Genomic DNA, 5,000 nt, shown 5'->3' on the forward strand with positions numbered 1-5,000 from the left:
ATTATGTACATCTATATCAAAAACACTTGTAAACTCTTTTTTTTTTAAATTTTTTATTACCATACTTTGTGGACCAGGCGCGTACGCAGACCCCACAATTTTAATGAATCATCATTATGCCAGATCAAACATACCCATTCCTGTGTCTTGATATATCTTCTATAATTATATGTGATCAGTTTTCTATAATAGTCAACCATATAGGAGCCTATTCGTGACCAGACACACACACACACACACACACAGACTTTCAGCTTTATATTGTATATTTATGTGTATATATATATATATATATATATGCGTGTGTATGTGTGTCTTTGCCTGTGTGTGTCTGTGTCTATTTTTGTATGTATATCTACACACACACACAATTTTGTATATATATATATATATATATACATATATATATATATATATATATATATACAGAATTGTGTGTGTACATATATACACGCATATATGTAAGAGGATAAAAGCTGATAATTCAAAGATAAATAAAACTTGATTCCATCAACAGATCAAAAACGAAAAAGTAAAAAAGAAACTCGTAAGGCCATGGCATTTCGAAGCTAAATGCTCTTCGTCAGAAGAGAAAGGAACAAAAACAGGCTTATACATCTACAAACAATGCTTACATAAGCCATTAGCTTAGAAATGCGTCAGAGATAGATTACGTGTAAGCTGGGACGCAAAACTTTTTCTCTTCTAGCGGATGATATCACAATGGTATTTTTTTTTTTTTACTTTTGAAACTATTTATATATGTTGGATAATAAACAATAGAGAATAAGCTCTATAATAATAAATAACAATCTGCGTGAATTAAAATACAATATTTATGCGTATTTTATGACCGGATAACACCGGGCGGCCTGCCAGTATATATAATTAAATAAATGTTCCCAATTTATTAAAAAAATAATTATAATTCTTACAAGTATTTCTGCCTATTTTAAAACAGACACTATATATATATACATATATGTATGTATATATATACATATTTATATGTGTGTGTATATATAATATATATATATGTATGTATTATATATATATATGTATGCATTTATATATATGTGTGTGTGGGGGGGTGAAAGGTAAAGTATCAAATTTGGATTTTACCATCATTGGATGCTTTTCCTTTCACTAGACTGTCCATTCACGTGAAATCACTTTTTTCTTCGCCATATTCCCTCTGCTTCGCATTTTGTTATCAAGTAAGATCTTTGACTTACTTGCAGTTTCATCAAATACTTTTGCGTGCAAAATCCGATCCTACATTTTGCTAATTCCTATCCTCTGATGAGAAGGAAAGCATTTCTTCGAAACTCCGCGGATTAAGGACTATCCACTTATTAAGCGTTTCCTTTTCAGATTAAATATGTTTTTAACTCTTTTTCAAAGTGTTTTTAACATATTTTATTAGCTACTATCTCTGTATTATATTATATATAATTTGTTTCCTTAAAGGCTTTACTGGTAAGTTTTCCATCGAATTAAGGAAAACAAAAAACTGAACCGTTAATATTAAAAATTCTTGTTTTAGCTACTTATTACGTTTTGTTTTCAACAGACAATAAAAAAATATTTGCGTTGTGTCTTTTTTTTTAGGGGAGCATAAAAAAACTAGTATTAAATGCACTTGAAAATATTATCGTACTTTCTTTCGTATTGTCTTGTATTAATCCTATTATATGTATGATAATTATATTATTATTATTATTATTATTATTATTATCATTATTATTATTATTAGTAGTAGTAGTAGTATTTTTAAATACTAAAATAAAATACGCAAAAAACCTAGAAAAGCCGAAAAAAGATTTAAGAACACGTACTTTAAGCTTTCCTTTAGTCTTTGATCTTTTATTTTCCATATTTTTATTTTGTTCTATTTGTGCATATATATATATATATATATATATATATATATATATATATATATATATATATATTGATATATACATATATATAAATATATATATATATACATGTATACGTATGTTTATATTATTAATTGTTTTATATATACATCTGAAAAATAATATACCGTTCACATTTTCCATATTAAAACCGGCAATCGAACTTTAATTACTATTCAATACTTTATACATATATGTATATACACATATATACATACAGGGTACCCATAAAGTCTGGCTACATAATCTAAAGGGTGTCCACAAAGTCTGGATACATAATCTAAAGGGTGTCCACAAAGTCTGGATACATAATCTACATGGTGCCCACAAAGTCTGGCTGCATAATCTACAGGGTGTCCACAAAGTCTGACTACATTAAGTCGCCAGACTTTGTGGACACCCTATATATATATATATATATATATATATATATATATATATATATATATATATATAGAGAGAGAGAGAGAGAGAGAGAGAGAGAGAGAGAGAGAGAGAGGGGGGGAAGAGAGAGAGAGAGAGAGAGAGAAAACAAAATATAACAGCATGCCAAAAGATAGACTGACTGAAATTAAAAACAGATTTTATAATGGAGCTATAAGGAATATCTGCCTTACTCGCGACTAAAATACTAGTTTATTTTGGTGTCTTTAACTTCTCCCCACCCCCTATTTTTGCTGATGATGAGACTTTGTTTTTAAAGAACAAAACTTTTGTCAAATAATTGTCAATATTCATTGTCAATTTAAATATAATGCACATTACTTTGAACTTTAATCATGTTTGAAGGCGAACTATTGCCGCCATTTTGTCCAAATCGAAACTGAAACTTACCTCTCTTTTGAACTCTCTTGTGTCTTACGATCGTTTTCACCAAATTCTATTTGTTTTATTTTCTTTAATAAATAATTCTCTATCTCATCGATTTTCGTAATTTTCGGATACAATCATCTTAAAAATATGAGGAATACGAAGGTACTATTGTTTTTAGGTGAAATTCAGTATTACAATTTCTGAAATTTCGTCTCAATAGCGTAGAAGCACCTAAAATCCTACTGTTCCTATTGAAAAATTATTAAAACAAACTTAATATATCTGCCATGGATATGTGAGCGACTAGATAAAGGTTAACTAATTTGCATTTTTTTTGGAGGGGGGGACATTCATTTTTTTATAATTTCTTATTAGATTATTGGTTCCGTATAGTTTTGTTTTTGTTTTTTTTACATTCTACATAATTGCGTAAAATTTAAGATGAAAACATGCTCTTGTCGATGCGTGTGCGAAAAGTCTCTACCAAATTACTCTTTGAATATTTAGTCTTCATAGTTGAAATTTTATACATAGGGTATGTGAACTTTTAGCACGTTTTCGATTTGATTTTTAGATAGCAAAAAATTGCTGCTAAAAACTTAAAACAAAACAGTGGGCTTTGCCAGGCTAAATAAAATAAAACATTACTTGTATTGTTACTTTTGCACATGCGCAAAATTAAACATTCATTTAAGTCGCTTAATTTTAAACTTTTCGTATCCATCTGCCGGTAGCTCGGGCGGTAACAAAGCTGGAGAGATACATAATGATTAAGGCTGGTACACCTAACGTTCTGGTTTCGATTCTAGCGGAGAGTACCCAAGTTATATTTTTTATATCTTAAAAAGCCTTTACTATATATTGAATGATAATCAATAATAAGTTGGCTCTATCATATTAACTAAGAAATCTGTATCAATTAAAATATAATATTTATGCATATTTTATATATATTTATATTATTTACTGTAATAATTATAAAATACCTACAGACTGTAGTGTTTCATCCATTCGGGAATCATCAGTGCAGGGTGACACGATTACTGCCGGTCATGAGATTCGAATCCGGCAACGAAGACATTTCTGACTCTATTAGCAAGGAACAAACACCGTAACCGCTAGAAACATTGTTTTTAATTTAAACATTTACTTTTAAATGTCTTAACGTGCATGAGAGTTGGTTGGTTGGTTGGTTGGTTGGTTGGTTGGTTGGTTGGTTGGTTGGTTTTGTTTTACGGCATATCAACCCTTTTCGGGTTATTTAATATCGAATCCAAAGATTTTGAAGAAAATGTTTTGTAATCGAGTATATTTGTTGTTTTCAAGTTGGTTTCTATTTAATCCATAGTTGGGACCCTAACAGATACTACCACCCCGGATCAGAGTGGACCTGGGAGCAATGGTAATTAAAGGGTGACTCCACACTCTCCAAAGCCTGCAAGCTAGGGCCTCACCACTGGATATAGTTTAAGGTCATATCCAGGATCGTGCGTGAGAGTGGTTTAATAATTATAAAATGATGACGAAAATAAACATAATATCAATACAATATGTAATGATCGGTTAAATAAGCAAATAAGTAATTATAGTGAGTACAAATCTTGTATCCATTAAGTTTATATAAAGGCTCTTTCCAAATCTATGTGTAAAGGACTTTTCGACAATATTGAGCTTTTTATACTTTTCGTAGGTTCTCATTTTAATTTGAAAATGATATCAATCTTAATGTATATATATATATATTGGATAATTATATTTTGATACTATATGTCGCTCCCCATTTGGGGGGTACCAAGTTGGTAAAAGGGAAAATTATTCCCAACTCACATTTAGGTAAAATTGCACTTCTATATAAATAATTGAATTCTTTCAAAACGTATCGCTAACAAATACAAATAAATAACATCTACACACACACACACACACACACACACACACACACACACACACACACACACACACACACACACATATATATATATATATATATATATATATATATATATATATATATATATGAACAAACAGTTAATAAAACACGTTAAAAAACTCTTTGAAATGCGTTAAAAACATATTTAATCTGAAAAGGAAACACTAGATAAGTGGATAGTCCTTAATCCGCGGAGTTTCGAAGAAATACTTTCCTTCTCATCAGAGGGTAGGAATTAGCAAAATGCGGGATCGGATTTTGCATACAAAAGTATTTGATGAAACACCAATAAGTCAAAGACCTTACTTGATAACAAAAATGTGAAGCAGAGGACA

The sequence above is a fragment of the Euprymna scolopes genome, chromosome 43, assembly GCF_053919585.1.
Source record: "Euprymna scolopes isolate OS-2025 chromosome 43, ASM5391958v1, whole genome shotgun sequence".
NCBI classification, from domain to species: Eukaryota; Metazoa; Mollusca; class Cephalopoda; order Sepiida; family Sepiolidae; genus Euprymna; species Euprymna scolopes.